Here is an 18,566-nt window from a genome sequence, read left to right on the forward strand (position 1 = left end):
TAGGAATAGCGATATTCCTAAATAATTAAGGGTCAAAAATGACAAGGAGAAATAGAAGAATTTTGGTGGAAAATAATTATTATGGTTTTCCAAGCCAATGATGAAAAGTTTGACTAATTAAGGAAAATTGGTCAAGAATAATTATGGAAAAATATTTTCAAGTATCAAAAAATTAAGAAAAAATAAGGACAATGTTCCTTGAGAATTATATGGGATTATAAAATTAGTTTTATGACTAAATTGCCCTTAGAGAAATTACAAAGGAATTTAAGGGCAATTTAAGCTAGTTTAAGGTCCTTTATTTGGAAAATTCCAAATAAATATTTGAAAGGAGAATAAAATACCAAGAAAATTTTTATGATATCCCAAGGAATTATAAGAGATTATGGAATTAAAAGAAGACTCTCAAGTATCCAATATTTTTCCCAATTCCCTTGAAAAGTGAAAAAATCATTAAAGAGAAGGAAATTAGTTTTCTTTTTTATTTAATTATTGGAAAATTTAAATTTGAGACAAAGAGGACAATTTGGGAAGATAAAAATGAGGAGAATAATTTATGGATCTGACAAAAAATAATTACAGAGGCCAGAGCATTGTAATTATAGAAAAGAAGTTAAACTCCGAGTAAAAGTGCACCGATAAAGTGAAGAGTAGAGTCTTGCACTTTACTTTGCCCACAAGTTGCCACTTGTCAAGCCTCTAATAGATGGCAATTAAAGCTTTTTAAGTTTCAAGCCACCAATGGAGAGGATCTTGACTTTTGAAATTAATTTCATTTGGCATTAAGTTAATTAAGAGAGAGGATTAAGATTAAGTAAGCATTTGACACTGGGCAAATCATTAATGTTGGTTAGTGGGATATTTTGTGCACTTAATGAGCTCCTCCCCCCTTATTTTTCTGAATATGTTTCGGCCAAGAGAGAGCTAGAGAGGAAAAGGAAGAAGTTCAAAGGAAAACCAAGGAGAAAGGCATCAACTTTAAGTATGCAAGTGAGAATCAAGGTTAGTTTATGGTTCCAAATGGTTCCTTGCTTGTTTTCCTTGAGTTGTATGGTTGAAATTTCTGGTTTTCTTCCTTCTTTGGTGCTGGCCAAAATGTATAATAAGTAAGGGAGGAAGTTTTATTGTTCAATCTTGCTAGAATACTTCAAAGCATGATAGATCCTAGTGGTCACAAGTGGTTGTAGGTTGATTTTAGAGTGTTTTCTTTGTTAGTTTGCATGAGGTCCATTTCAGCCAAAGCAAGAGCTGAACCCTAGGATGTGTTTTTCAAAGTTTTGAGGCTTCCATTGTGTTCAAAATAGAAAATAGTGTAGGATAAACCTAAAGAACAAGTGTTGGAGGCCATAGAATCAAAGTTGAAATTTTTGGATAATAAACCCTTTTGGTTTGGTTAAGCTAAAACTGAAAGAAGTAATTTTATTTTGTTAAATCCAAGTAGATAATTGGAATCTACATGAAAAATCATGTAGGAATGAGTTAAAAGAGAATTTTTAGGGTTTAAGGAAACAAACTCTAAAATTTAGAGAACAAAGGTGGAAGCTTGAAGGGACAAAGGTTATCCTTGAGTTATATTGTTGATTTTTATGTGGAATAGTTGATGATTCTTGCTACCCTTTTTATAGAGAGCATTGTATGAAGTTAGGGTTTGAAATCTGGAAACAATGTTGACCTTTTGGAAGAGTTTCAAGTTCCGTACAATTCCGGTACTGTTCGGCATAGAAATGGTTCCTGAAACTATTTTTCATTTAAATTTAACTCAAGGAGCTTTCAGTGAGATTGGAACCACTCATTTTTTATTTTCCTAGAATTAATTATGAGTTTTCAAAGTTGAGCAAAAATTCTGGAGTTTCTGTGTGAACAGTATCCGCGAACCAAAAATTTCCAGATTTGATATTCTTGAATCTAAGGCCATTTAAAGTAGTCCTAATTGACAAAAAATGGATCATAAGGATGGAAAATGATGAGATTTATGTTAGAAAAGCTAGAAAGAGAACCCTAAGACTAAGAGAAAGGGTTGAGGTTCAAGAAAGCTAGTCTTGAACTTTATGTAATCTAGTAGTCCTAATGGATTGTATGATCATTATGGTTATGTTTAGGATCTTTGGAACATCCAAGAGGATGTTTGGTGATGTTGACCGAATACTCACATGGTTGGAAAGTCAAGGGAGTCAAAGGAAAAGTAAGAGGAAAGCTTGAGGTGCAAGGTAGTGAATTTACCTATTGTCATTGCTTGATGTTGTATGCTTGTGTGTTGCCGTGTACATGTTATTGAATATTATTGTGACATGTTTTAGCTACTGTAATTGCTATTCATGATGAGTAGATTATGTCTCCATGGCCATGCATCAAGAAGTCAGCTTTGAGCATGCTAATATGTCACTAATTAACAAAAGAATAAACAAGTTACGTGTAGTGCATTAGCATCCATCTAGCATGATTATGTGGTATTGTTTGCTACTGAGATTCTCCTGAATCTCATCCCCTCCCTAACCAACCATTTAGGTCAATCATCAATGGGCAATAATGGCATGAGAAGCGAGGAGAAGAAAGTAGAGAATTGTTTATGTTAATGAATGATATTATTATTCAATGTGTAATTCTCCTATTATGTAATTTATGTTGTGGATGCCTATGATGCCATGTATTTAATTATAATGCTTATGGAATGTATAGAAATGTATGAGTATGAACAGGAAAGAGTAAGCCTATGTTATGAATGCCAAAGAAATAAAAAGAATTAAAATAAAGAGATGTTAAGGGATAAAACGTAGGTCCTGAAGCAGTGAGTTTGTAGCTCCAATTTGACCTACCAAACAAATGATTTAAATCACGAGATTTGGTAGACTCCTAGTACACGTCCCAAGATTTAAAATGAGAGGTAGATCATCTCAATTGGATGTGTACACAAGGAGATACAAATTTCCAAATTGAGGCACAGAATCTGGAAGTTCCAGATTTTACGAAATGAACAGTAATGTTTATTAATTAAACTGTACGAATTGGGTAAGGATAAGTCCAATTGGATATTTTTTCCTTAAAGAGCATCAAAATAGCTTTCTGTAAAATTTTACAACACCCTAATACGATTTGTATGGAATTAGTTATGAATTTTTGAAGGTTGGGCCTATAATCTAGGAATTAAACAGTGAATAGTAACCTGAGTAATTATGTTAAAATTTTAAATCCGCGGGCTTGTGCCATGATCTGCTTGAACCGTAACGCTTACGAATGCGTGCTCTAAGGGGTTAAAGGTAAGACGCTTCATCAGGTATTGATCATCATACACTGATAATACTACATAGCAGACATTTAATCCTTTTGTTATGTTATACCTGGTTAGACACTTAACCTATTATTAATTCTCAATTCAATATCATTAAACATCTATCCCTCTTGGCTTACCATCCCTTAGGGGTTTCTACCACTATTTAGAGATTTAACAAACCTTAAATATTTTGTCCTGTTACGTTGCTTCTCTTGAGGTCATATCGATCGTACGAGAGTTGGGTTATTGCTCTACTTTTATTCTCTGTCTACATTCTGTCATTTCATTAGGGTCATTCAATAAGGTGCCTTAAATTAAACCTGTCTCTGGCACTACTTCTACCACACTTTCTATTTCTTGTTCCAGTAGAAGTTCATTAATCTCTCTTGGGAATTTCTCTAGACATTCCCTTATCAATAGTATTTCCTCTATCTCCACTGTTACCTCTACCTACACTAAGAGTTATCATATACCTTTAACAATCCTTTCTCAATTATTTCTCAATCTAGGCCTTACTAGTGAAATTCAATCTTACCTCTAAGCAAGAGACAAGTTCCTTAGGAGGGGAAAATTTGAGTTTCAAATTTTACAATCAAGGAGAACATTATTAAGTGAAATTAATTCAGGCTAGTTTTCAAATCAATATCACAAGCTGGTATGCACCTCAAATCAAAGATAGCATGGCAATATATACACCAGACAATACAATTTAAACACACCAGAGGTCATTACTCTAGTGCTAGTGGAAATGAAAATCATATGGCAATATTTCCAAGTGAAACCCAATTTTCATTCATAACCATACGATGTAATCAAATAGTAGGCGTCTGAATTAAATATTGTACCCTGTGTAATTATTCATACCAATTAAGCCTCCAGTCACCTCGGGGAAACTCACTAACTTCCTTCTACCCCCAAGCAACATTCCCTTATAAAGTGTTTAGGTTTTCTAAAATAAATTTATAAACTCTGATCTGTTGTGTATCACTAGTCTCCGTGACTTCTCCCATAATTTTCATAAATTTGGCCTATCTAAAAATGTCAGTTCTCCTTAGTGCATGCCCGTCTTGGGCTATCAGTAAAATTGAAAGCTCCCTCAGTCATCATCCTTGCCTAAGGTTTAACAATCCTCAACATTGTTTTGGTATAGTCATAACAATTCCAACTACTCTCAGTAATTCAACAGGCTTTCACTATCTCATTAATATTCCCAACTTATCTTGGGCTACCCTCTTGCTCTCAGTTCTATTCTAAGGTAAATCATGTTCTCAATGAACTACCGTTCATCATTCATATGTTATGGATAGGCGGGGTACCGAGATAACTTAATGCATCTTGCCAAATACTCATCACAAGATTCATTTTCTGCTTGCTTTACAATAAGGAGATCATTTTCCTTCTCACCCCATATTGATCTCAAGGGAATACTTCTAGAAGAATCCACCCTTAAAGATTCCTAAGTAACTAGGGTCTCAACATCTTAGCTGACTATTTCTGAGTTCTTCCACCTCCTACCCATTTCTCCTTTTTAACTTGTAGATTGCCCTTTATACCTTGATCTCAGTAGAGCAATCCATCATTCTAAAGATTTTCCCTAACCAGATAATCTAGTCTTTAGCCCTTTACACATCCAGTATGCCCTCAAACACTAGTAGATTATACTTACTAAAGTATGAAATCCATTATTGCAATTTGTCCACACCCTTATAGGCCTTGCCTGTTCAACTATCAATTCTTAGAGTTAGGGCTTGTAACACCTATGTTTATACCAATTAACTTGCCTTACAGAAGCATTTGAAATCACCTTTGAAGACTACAAGTTATGAAAAATCAAGTTTGAAAATTTTCTTTTACGGATTACTATTCATTGTAACCAAAAAATGTGGCAAACTTCGAAAATTCATAACTAATTGTACAAAAATCAAAATTGAGTGATTCCAAGTTCTATGGAAAGCTCTTTGGATAAAATTTTGAAAGAAAATAGTTTCTGGACTGATTGCCTTAAAATTTGAGCCCAGTTTTTCTTGAAAAAGTTACTGTTCATATGGTCATTTTCCATTTTCCACTTATTTTAGCCTAACTTTGGAAGGGCATAACTTCTTGTATGGTTATCAAATTCAGGTAAACCAACTCTCATCTTAAAGAAAAAAATCCCATCTATTTGCTCACCGAATCTCATGGCTATACTCACTCGACTGCTTAATTTGATTTCGGTCAAAGTTTAGGTCCATAATGTTGACTTTTATCCCCCTTCGAAGGATAAATTGTCTTACTTGACCAATTACTTGCATACTAATTCTCCTACCATATAATCATGCATATTCGACAACACTAGCTTGCTTTCACATATTAACACATAAGCTAGCATATATCCATAACTTAAAACCTTAAAGCATACTCTTAATTACATTCATCCAACATAAGGTTTTTCTTCATTCTTCTTCTTCTTCTTGAGGCAAACTAAACTCTCCACTATAGCTACTTCTTTTCCTTTGCTCTTGGAGATTGAAGACCCTAGGGTTTGTTAAGTATGGGAGTAAGATTCTTGGGGGAATCTTAGTAGCACATTGCATACATTACTATGGTTACACATCATAATGTAATTCAAGCTACATTGATACACACATACTTGAGTATTATGTACTTGCGATGGAAAACATAACATCATAACATAACATATCATCTCAACCTTGCATAAACCAAGGTATACATGCATGGAGGCATCATGGCATAACATCATAACACATAGCAATGGACATACAATGTATAGTAACTCTAACAAGCAATGGAATGCAAAAGCTACCTTGTTGGCTTTCCTTCCTCTTGAACTCTTTTCTCTTGACTAGATCTTTGCCTCTTTGTTGTGTATAGCCTATTAGGCAACCAATGACACAACATTAAGCATTACTTCAACTCCATAACTTAACATAACCCCTTAAACCCCTTTTTTCTTGACTTTTAGGGTTTATTTTTCTAGCTTTGATTCTTGAACTTTCTTGGGCCTTTCCTATATAATTTTCCATGTAGAATCCATTTATCATATTAGTTTTATGAAAATCCAATCCCTTCCCATTGAACTTGACTTGGCCGAACCATAGGGATAAAGAGGTTCAAAATTTTCATTTCAATTTTTAATGCTTCCAACATCCCTTTCTTGGTATATACCTACACTAAATCATCATTTAAACTCATTAGAAGCATCAAATTGAATTGAAACATATTCCCTCCTACATTTCTCAATTTGGCCGAACCATATATATAATTATAAGGAAAAGGATTCTCAACAAAACTAACATGTAATCACTTAATTCTTAACCTTTAACCATGCTTAATCTTAACCATACTTCATCTAAATCATTCCCTATCATTTTGATAAAATTTGGACAGCACTTCCCCTTAGGAAAATGACTTTCCATCATCATTAAAATATCACAAAACCCATATATCATTATTATACTTGAAATAGTAGAGTTGTAGAAGCTTACCTTGCTTCCAAATGACTTTCTCTCACTAGAAATCTTCTCTTTCTCTCTCTAAACGAAAATTTGCAAGAGGTTTCCTACTTGAAAGGCTTCACACAAAATGAACATGTGGGAGGGGGTATTTATAGGCTTCCTTTTTCATTAATTCCACATTTGCCCTTCTTGCATAAGACTTAATCTTAGCCCTCTAATTTTTACCTCTTTCCACATGTACAAATCTTAGGCTATGTGGGTTAATATGTTGACACTTGGATGGTGAGTCATTAGGGCTTATGTCATCCTTCTTATCTATTAAGATTAATTAGGCTTTACTCAAGGTTAACTCTCTTAATTCCTTGATTAACTTGGCTAATTACCCTTCTAGAAACTTTTGACTTTTCAAAGATAGATGGTTAAATCCTAGCCATCCAATGAACCATGTTTGCCACGTATTATGCTCTAATGGAAGATGACTTAACCATAATCATTTTACTTATCCCTAATTAAATTTTAATCTAACTTGATTTAGTATTTTCTTTTCCTTTTCCTTTTTATTTTCTTTTTCCCTTTCTTGGCCAATTTGGGCATGACATGTGTCCTTGACATTTTGTCAGAAATTTTACCACTCCGGTTATCCTGACAGTCTACTGAATCGTAATATAATATTGGTTTTTTTTTATCTGATAGCCGAAAAATTCTAGTATCTCAGAATTCTTATATCAGATCACCATTAATTGTATCTCAGTAAAGGGAACTTTCTTGATTAATTTCATAATTTTTCTCCTCATATAACTCTTCAAATTGCCGTTTCCGTAAAAACAGACAATCTACCGATATTAATTTAGTTTTACATTCAATTAAAGCTAACCTCCTCATCATTTAGGGTTGGAAATAATTTTATAAGTCTCCATAATTCCTAAATGAATTTCCTTTAATTTTTCATAATTTTCTGAGATCTCTAGGTATTTTTAATAATTGATATTGGCCAATAAAAGGCACATATATGGCGCCACCTTAAAGGAGCAGAGGGAAAAAAATAGTCAACACTATTGACCAATTAGTCAACCTTATTGAGTTACATAGTAGAAATTTTGCTCTACTGGGTAGATAGGGAACTGTCTAACATTTACCAGTATTGCATTCTAATTTTTCTACTGCCCATAAAATATCTTCTGGTGACTCATCACCCTCATAAATGAAGCACATGGGAAAGAATAAGAGAATTCATGTTGAACTCATCTTCCTCAAAATATCTGAGATATTTTCTAACTTTGTCTCCTAATTAAGGGACATTAATTATTTTAACATTTGACTGGAGCATTTTATCCAATCCTGAACTCTAAAAATTCATCTATTTATAGCATAAAATTCGTTTAATTCTATAAAAAATCTATGAATTTTCTCAGATCATAACTCAGACCATAAGTATTTCTTTTTAAATTTCCCACAACAAACCCATAAACTGCAGTTTGGCCTTAAAAAAATATTAAAGCCATTCTGCTGGCCTTCTGGGATTGAGATTGAGACTAATTTTATAAATTCTATAGCTTCTTAGATCATACATCCCCATTTTACCATAATTTTCGGGGGTTTCCTTATGACTCAAACAATTAAATCTACCTTTACATCTCAAACTGAGTCATAAATTTATAAATTCCTTTTAAGTCAACTCAAGGGCATCTTCATCATTTCTCCTCATATACAGGCCTTAAAATGTCATTTTCCATTTTCTAGAATTTTTTTAGGTATTACTTCCATTTTTACCCATTCCTGGCTCGAAACTTTCCAAAATTACGGCTTGCCCCTGGTCAAGTAAACCTCATAAATCACCCTATTATGGCCTCTATCATAACCTTGGTCTAAACTAACCTCTTTTCTCATTTCTGGGCCTCGAGACTTCACTAGAGCCTCTAACTCTTTACATTTTAGTCCCTAGAACTTTCTCTATTTACAGTTTAGTCCCTAAAACCCTTCAACATTCCTTTTACATTTCTGGGACTCCTGCTCATAGGGATTTAGTAGCCTACCTATCTTAGGCTAACCCATGTATTCTTAGGCCCAAAACTTGGGGTGTGACATTTCTGCCCCTTTTAAAAAAATTTTGTCCTCAAAATTTCAGGGTCAAACATTTTCTTGACCATGTTCAAGAGGTTAACTGAGGAGAATGTCCCTTCTCATACTCAGCTTTAGCCTTTAAACTCTTCTTACCTTAACTTTCTCTTTCATCCTACTGAACTTAGTGCGTTGCTAAAAATGGCTCACATTTCTAGCTTTGCACACTTTTACCTAACTTCCCAGGGGGTCACCAATCATTAGACTATTCTTGCCTAAGCACGCCTACTGAAAAGTGCTGACGGGAATCTGAGGCACTAGTGCTTATAGGCTCAAACCCTGGTACTTTGTTGTCTTAGACCCTTCTTGGTTTACCTTTTATAGGGTCTTTTTAGCTTATATTCTCAACTTTGGCCTCATCTTAGGGTTTGTCTGTTAATACTCAAATCTTTTCTCGTATATAAGGGGTTCTTTCCGTATTCGGATCTAGCCTGGACACCTCTCATTCAGGACTTAAAGCCCAAATTCCTTTAAATCTTGCTGTTCTCATCTTCCTACATTAAACTGAACAGAATCAAGGTTGGTCTAATTGACAACAAAGGATTCTGGAAACAAGTTAAGGGTACTCTCTCTGTAACAGCTAACCAAACTAAGGAGGTTTTCACATCATGAACTCATTCCTCTCTGGTCATCACATTCTCATGCTCTGGTAGGGATATATATTAGGCTTGGTCCACTGCGACCTCTGGAGCTACCCGGTAACCTACAGCCTCTTACTAGGCTGAGTCTAATGACCTTGAAAACTACTGCGATCTATCGCTAGCCTCTTCCCAGGATCCCTTTTGATCCCAGGGTATCATATCATTCTGAGTTGTCATCCCTACTGAGAGACTTTTTGTCACATCTAGTAATATGGCAATTGGGAATAAGGGTATTCCTAAATATTTAAAGGCCAAAAATGACAAGGAGAAATAGAAGAATTTGGGTGGAAAATAATTATTATAGTTTTCCAAGCCAATTATAAAAAGTTTGACTAATTAAGGAAAATTGGTCAAGAGTAATTATGGAAAAATATTTCCAAGCCTTGAAAAATTAAGGAAAAATAAGGACAATATTTTTGAGAATTATATGGGATTATAAAATTGGTTTTATGACCAAATTACCCTTGGAGAAATTACAAAGGAATTTAAGGGCGATTTAAGCTAGTTTAAGGTCCTTTATTTGGAAAATTCCAAATAAATATTTTAAGGAGAATAAAATCCCAAGAAAATTTCCTATGATATCCCAAGGAATTATAAAAGATTATGAAATTAAAAGAAGACCCTCAAGTATCCAAGATTTTTCTCAATTCCTTTGGAAAGAGGAAAAATCACTAAAGAGAAGGAAAATAGTTTTTCTTTTTATTTAATTATTGAAAAATTAAATTTGAGACAAAGAGGGCAAATTGGGAAGATAAAAATGAGGAGAATAATTTATGAATCTGACAGAAAATAATTATAGAGGCCAGAGCACTGTAATTATAGAAAAGAAGTTAAACCCGGAGTAAAAGTGCACCGATAAAGTGTTAATCGGAGTCTTGCACTTTGCTTGGCCCACAAGTCGCCACTTGTCAAGCCTTTAATGGATGGTAATTAAAGCTTTTCAAGTGTTAAGCTACCATTGGAGAGGATCTTGACTTTGGAATGTAATTACATTATGAATTAAGTTAAGAGAGAGGTTTCAAGGAGGCTTAGGCAATTGACACTTGGACTTTCATTAAATGTGGTAGATGAGATATTTTGAGAGTATTAATTGAGTATTTCCTCCCCCATAATCTGATCTCACTTTGGCCTAGAGGAAAAGAGAGAGAGCAAGAGTGATTTGTGAAGGGATCAAGCCAAAAGCAAGCATCTTTGATCTTCCAACTAAGATCCAAGCTTAGTAAGTTGTTTTAAGATGATCCTTGCTTTGTTTTATTGATTTGTATGGTAAAATTTCTGGTTTTCCCTCTTCATTTGGAGCTAGCTGAAATGCTTATGGGGTAGGGGAGGTAATTTTATGGTTCAATCTTGCTAGAACACTTCAAAGTATGATAGATCCTAGTGGTTACAAGGGGTTGTAGGTTGATTTTGAAGTGTTTTCTTTGTTATGAAGCGTGAGACCCATTTCGACCAAACCAAGATCTGAACCCTAGGATGAGTTTTTCAAAGTTTTGAGGCTTCCATTGTGTTCAAAATGAAAAATGGTGTAGGGTAAACCTAAAGAACAAGTATTGGAAGCCATAGAATTAAAGTTACAATTTTTAGATTTTAAACCCTAATGGTTCGGCCAAGCTAAAACTAAAAGAAGGAAATTTATTTTGTTAAATCCAGGTAGATATTTGAAATCTACATGAAAAACCATGTAGGAAAAGGTCAAGAGGGAATTCTTAGGGTTTATGAAAACTAACTCTAAAAATTCAAGAACAAAGATAGAAGCTTTAAGGGGGTTTAGGAGTTACTTGAATTATGTTATTGATTTTATAAGGAATGGTTGATGATTCTTGCTTCCATTTTTGTGGATTGCCATGTTAGGGCTTGGCATTTATGGAAGCAAGAAAGAAGAACAAGAAAATCGAAGAGCATTGGATTAAGGTAGTAAGATTTAATTGACCTTAATGTTGAATGTTGCATTGATTGCTATGCAATTTCATGTGCTATTATGTGGTTGAACTAAATGATGAGGATGATGATGATTGTGTAGCTATACTCCTTGCTTTATGTGCCTTGGCTATTGCATGTTAGAGTACTACATGTATGAGGTAAAGTAGTTTCCTATTAATAGCAAAAGGTTGGAATGCTTGTAATTGATGCATGTTAATGTTTTGGTTGATTGATCTTGCTACTGGGATTTCTCAAAATCTCATCCCCCAAATATAATGTAACATTTTAGGGCTTGAAACTCTCAAGAGCAAGCTGCAGATTGGAGGCTAAATTATGGTGTTACACCATAAAAATTCGTGGACATTTGGTTGTGTATAATTATCAATGGTTGGTGCTATAACCCCTAAGCAGGACATTAGTTTTGAGCCATGTTTTATTTAGTTACCAAACGAATTTCTGCATGAAATTTAGTATGGTTAGATTTGACATCCTGAGCTTCAAATTGATAGGCAGCATGTTAAAAATAGCCAAGTATACGATTTTTAATGATTTTTCAAAGTTCAGGTTCAAGATCTGGAAAAAGGATTTTGACCAAATAGACAGAGGTGAATTTCACAAAAACCTGATGCTTTTTCCTAAGGAATTGGATCATAATATTAATTTTCCTTGAAATAGGACTTAAAGAGCTTTAAATATAATTTTGAACCACCCCATTTGGATTTTTGTGGAATAAGTTATGAATTTTTGAAGTTGGGCCAAAAAACTGGCTTTTTACCCGATGAACAGTAAAAATCTGAAAATTAGCGTTTTTCATGAATTTTTGAGTCCAAGACCATCCAATGTGGTCTAAAATGGTTTTGATTAAACCCTAATTGGATCTGATAGTAAGGTGTGACACTTTTAGACCAGTCACCTCTGCTCAGCTAGAATAACTGTACTGATAATTCCCCTTAGACTGTTCACAGATGCCAATATTATCGTCTTAGGCCTTATTCTATCCCTTCCGTCACCTACGGAATCCTTAACCTTTCTTTCTCTTAACTTCAGCTACCTTAGGCCACTATTCTTTTTCTGTGCCTCTTAAATCTCTTGGCACTGGCTCATTTCTAGAGCTCATTCATATGTCATCATATCATTACCTTACTGCCTTACTTCAGGACTCTATAGACCCTACGGTCATATATTAATCCTGTATAGCAACAGGAGAGGACTTTCATTATCATACTTCCATAACCTCTCACTATACTGTGGTACCTTGTTGAGTTTGAGGGACAACTGCCTTGTTTTACTCTTTCATTACCCTTGACTAGTTTTACTCTCCTCAGGGTAAGGTCCATTCTGTACCATGCCTTAGCTGTCTCTTTCTCATCATGAGAGCATCATGGGAGCATACATTGCCCATTTCAGAGCAACAATAAACCCACTATAACAGCACCACCGATGGAGGAAACATTACTATCATCTCCTTGTGGGCCATCATCACGTAATCTCTGCCAAGAAAGGCTCGCTCCTGTAGAAACGGCGTTTAGCCCCTTCCGGCTAAAACGGCATCATCTCTATGCCAGAGGACCACCTCCTATCTTGGAAAAGTACTTCTTGGCCAAGCAGTCCATTATACTCATTCTCTGTCAGGGTACATTCCTTTCATACTGTATCCTTGTGAAAAGGGAGCCTCTCTATTGGACTTAATCGATCATGTAGGCAGTGGCATCCGTCTATACTCGGACTCCATCTTGGCCTAAGAGCTATGGTTACATGTTCTTAGATGTCTTGGGGACATAACAGAATACTATCTGGTCCTGTACATCATCAAGTACCTGGGTAACATTGGAACTATACATCTTTCTCTGTATCTGTTCCCACTGCAACCATCCTTTAACTTCTTCTGTATGGACATACTGAGTTTTACCTCAACTTCTAGGAATATCTTTCCCCTTTATCTTCAGCTGATGGTATTCCAATCGTAAATCGATCTTTCAAGAATACCGTTCTTATTGTCAGCTGGTTTAATAGATCATTGATATGTGGTAAAGGTACTTGTTCTTTATCGTCACTTCGTTTGGCTCCCGGTAGTCGATGCACAACCTCAGACTATCATCCTTCTTCTTGATGAAGAGTACTGGAGTACTCCAAGGAGATATGCTTAATCATATGAACCTTTCTCCAACAGCTCCTCAATCTGCTTTTTTTAGCTCAACCATCTCGTTGGGAGCCATTCGGTATGGAGCTTTGGACGTTGGTCTCGTCCCTGGTACAAGATCAATCGTGAACTCAACTTCTCGCTCTAGCGGAAGTCCACTAATCCTTGAAGGAAACATTTTCGAAAACTTCTTCATCGATTCCTTGTTCTACTTCTGCTTGAATTGAAAACGAAGATGAAGTATCCTTGGTATCAATGCCTTAGTCATTTACTTGCTTCAGTTTCCATCACATGGTTTAGTCTTACCTCTTTTCTAGGGGTTATTTCTTTGTGAGGTAATATTAAAGCTTTATTTTAATATTCTGGAAGTGTGTTGTTGGGAAACAACTAGTTCAACCAACAATCCCATCGATATCACAAAAAGGCATATATATCTAATCGATGATAATGCAGTAATAGGCATATCAGCCACATACTTTATGCATGCTTTAAAAGTCACAACTTTATGACTTATGGGAATGGGAACATCAATGCCGTATAGCAAGATATTACTCTTCAGACCCAATTGCCCATCACAGTCATGGCTTGTCACCATAGTTCTTGCCAAATTGCTCGTACTCCTTTGCCTTTTATGTGTTGTCACACCTTTCTACTCATGTACTTACCTCTTGTAGCTTCCTACCAAATCCAAACCTCTTCCTCTTCTTGATACTGAAAGACGTTCCTTCCTAGCTAGGCCTTGCTAGGGTTTCTCTGCTCTCTTACCAATTTCTCCGTGTTCCATTGCTCATCATTTAAATGTTTCAAATAAGCGGAATATCGAGACAGGTGAATGTGCTTTGCTAGATTCTCATCAAATGTCTTAGATTATCCTTGTTGTAATACAAGGAATCTGACTTTCATCTTACCTTGAGTTGATCTAGGGAAGTACTTCTAGTAACACTTCTCCTTGAACACTTCCCAAGTCAATGGGGTGTTGTTAGCTTGTAAAACCAACTCTGTGTTGCTCTATCCCTGATCCACATCCATCTCTAGATTATAGATAGCCATCAGAGCTTTAATCTCTAAGGAACATCCTATTACTCGGAAGATCTTTTCCTAGTTGGACGTTCTATTCCTTAACTATCTGTGGTTCCATCAACCTTTTACTTTGGTGGATTATACTTGTAGAATCTTGTAATCCACTGTTGGATATCTTCTAGATTTTTAGCTAGTTCTTCTTGCTTTACAATCGATTTATGTGGTTGGACTTGTGGAGCTACTTCTGTTGCTCTCTGCTCAGGTTGATGCAACTGAGCAGTTGCTGCTACTACTTGCTGCAACGACAGTATCTCTTTCCTCTTACTGACATACTTGTGTCATCTGTTTCTGCTGCACCTAATGTTGCTGCTCATCCAGCCTTTACTGGATATATCATCTATTCTCCACATTCCTCAGGCTTTTCTTTGACTCCTCTTCGTGTTCTCGTCATATCGTTTTTCTTAATTAATTATGGGAGGGAAAAGAGGAACAGCATAATCACTTACCATGCAACATATGCATTACGTATATATTTACTTAAAGTTTTATGGGGCAGCAAAAGACCATACTGGGTATAAGCAATTAACACACCTTTATAGTTTAGAAGTTTATATTACTTATTCTAGCAGCCCAGCACCATATACATTTACTGGTCTACCATCAACCACTACTAGCTTAAGGGAAAATCTTGCTCGTAAAGATCTTCAAAACCTTGAGTAGTTCCTTGCAGGTACATGTGGTTATGCGGTGGCATACATTCTTAGTATGTTATTCCATAACCATTTCCAAGGAATCACCTCAGATAGGGCTGCTATCCCATCAGTATCCCATAAACTATTGTCTTCCATGGTCACACTGTAATAGAGCTTCTTGTTGTCATTCTAGAATCTTGGGTATCTATGAGCCTTTGGGTTCTTCTAAGGCTTACTGTACCCGCCTCCCATCTAACTTCCAGAGCTAAATATGAAAGGGGGTGCAATCCTCTCATACTCAGGACCATCCTACTCTGGCTAAGACCTGCTCCGTCGTTATCGTTCTCATTATTGTAACTACTCTCATACTCAGGGCCTAAACATCAATGATTTTTTTGAGGATCACTGAAGGCAACTAAAGCTCTATTCTTGGCTGCTACCTTTCTCTGTTTACCACAATATCTTATATAGACGATCGAGGAGGAACTTACTGTTGGAAATTGTGCCCTAGGGGCCAATCATTTTGCTATGAACATTGTTGATTTATGAATTTATTAATTACGTTATCATATTGTTTACATGTTTACTGTGATGACTATCCTTGGATAACTCATGGTTTATCCTAAATGTCCCTGGTCGGTTATCTATGTGGGAGCAGAGATGAAATAAGACTAGTATGACTTTAAAGATATATAGAGATATAAATTAAAGTCATAGGCACATGTAAGAGTACAAGGTGTTGGACCGACCTGCTATGAGAGAGCTGTATGGGTTATGTCATAAGCTTCTCTCATATACAAACCATGTGACTGTGCCCTTTGACCTGAGATCATCATGGATTCCTACATGAGAAAAGCTCAGCTTTGACCTAGTCAAAAGTCACTTTTGACTGAGTGATCATAAAGACTATGGGGACATAGAACACTCCAATCTTGCATTTTGACTCTTATGACTTTATGGCTCTGTCCATAAAACACTCCAATCTTGCATTTTGACTCTTATGACTTTATGGCTCTGTCCATGCTCCAACTTGGGTCTTAGATCCTTCTCCAGTTGCCTAAAAATAACAACAAAAAGATTTGTAAAGACTAACTAATTACAGATCAAGGCAATTACAATTAAGGAGAGAAAAATAACCCTTTTTACCCTTTAAACAACAGAATGCAATGCTAATTGAGCTCAAATTATTCTTATCTTTTGATTACATCATCAATGGTTTTGTTACATTTTCTGGCTCTTTTGGCTATAATTGAGCTTATTTTAGATTATAAGTCCATGCATTGAGTTAGTATCCTTTTTTAGGGTAAAATCGTCATAATTAGTTATTAATTGTATTCAATTAATTTCTAGGACAATTGATGCCTTAAACTGTTGCTTTTCAGTGTAGGACACCTGAGATTGGAGCCAAGATTGAAGACTCAAGGCATACAGAGCAGAAGAGGAGCCTCTACCATGGTTCGCCGCGGCGAACTCCTCGTATCAGCATGTTCAGACCCGACCATTTTGGGAAAAATTGACCTGCCCACTTCCATGAACTGACTCAAACACGTCATATTTGGGTTAGAAACCCTATTTTCAGTATGAATGAGGTCACACATTGACATCTAGCCACCATCAACATTTTCTCTTCATCTTCTCTCATCTCTCCCACCAGAAACCTAATCCCTCACCTTCCACTGTCACCTTCATCCATAGGCAACACTGAGTCAATTTCAATGGAGATGTTTTTGCACACTATGAGTGGCTAGGCTTCCTCTAGCTCTTGAAGATGGATGATTGGCATGAGTTCTAAGAGCTTCAAAAAGGGAGTTTTAGTTTCATCTTAGTTCTAGCTATGTATTTATGAATTCCTAGGTCTAAGGCTTGTAAATTCTTAGTGAAAGACTTTGCTTGATCTGTAATCATTAGTTGATGATTTACATTTGTAGTTGGATTGGTTAATGTTGAATTTCATGCTTCAATATATGTGGTCACATATATGTTCTTTGTAGCTCTCTTGATTCTCTTCGTCTTGCATGGTCATGTTTTGATGATGCGTTGATTTTCTATTGCATTGAACCATGTGCATTAATCATTCTTAATTACACATTAGGGAAGCTTAACAATGTTTTCATTAATGAGTTCATTAATGTAAGCATTGGACTCAATGAGTTATTGAGGTTGTTATCAAGAAAACCTAATGAATTTATAAAACTCCCAAATCTTAAGAGAACTATGATTGCCAAGAATCCATTTTCAAGAGGTTTTATCAATTGATTCAGCACTTGATTTCCATCCATTTCATCTTAATCTCCTAAAAATCCAAAAATATATTTACATTTTATTGCATTTTATCTTAATTGCAAGTCTCAATGAAAACCCCTAACTTTTTCCAGCTCAATTTGCATTACCATGGCATTTAGTTAATCTAGGATCATAATTTCGGCTCCACAAGTGAAACGACCCGAGGTTGTGCCTATAGTACAATCCTTGGATTAATTTTTGAAATTGGCCCCAAGGTGTAAGTAAGACAAGTCAAGGCCCGGGGAGCCAAGAAATTGGTTCTCTAGGTTAGCTTGTGTCATTTGGTTGTCAATTGAAGTTTTGATCCTTTTAGGTTGGATTTTAGATAGTTTAGTTGCATATTTGTTCATAGTATAGGTTTTCATCTTGCATAGCATCAAAATTTTTGAAAATACAAACAAATATACTGATTTTCTACACTTTCAGCATTTTCACTTTGCATCAGTGGCGTCCAGTAAACTGATTAGCTCTCTGTGATAGTTTGTCATGGCCAACCTGTCCCTTCGCCGTGGCAAACTTTCTGAAAAACTGAAGGATTCCTGTGGGGATACCTTCGCCGCGGCACACTCCTGCTTTCACTACAGCAAACTTTCTGCACTCAACTATCTATTTGCCTGTGTCACCTTTCGCCATGACCAACCACTGCTTTCGCCGCAACGAACTCTCCTGAAAAGTTTTGAAACTTACACTTTTTGCTTCTTTTTCTGTGCATACATACTCATACTTACCCATACACTTGCATTCATCATATTGCATAATTTTTGTTGACTTTGTGTGCTGCAAGTCAATTTTGTGATCTCTTTTATGACTCTTTTCTTGCATGCCATGAAAAGAAAAACTTGTACCCTTTAACCCTGAGATTGAGAGAAAACTCAAAGAGATAAGAAGAGAGAAAAGAGTTGAGGGGACAAGTGAGTTAGTGGTTGAATAAGAGAACATTTCTGTGGAATCTAACCTATCTAGGAGCGAGAGTGGGTCTACTGATCAAGAGATAATGGCTGATTTACCACCTAATCACCCTAATCCTAA

Source organism: Neltuma alba, unplaced genomic scaffold, assembly GCF_004799145.2.
Source record: "Neltuma alba isolate B1F8T4 unplaced genomic scaffold, ASM479914v2 tig00010165_pilon, whole genome shotgun sequence".
NCBI classification, from domain to species: Eukaryota; Viridiplantae; Streptophyta; class Magnoliopsida; order Fabales; family Fabaceae; genus Neltuma; species Neltuma alba.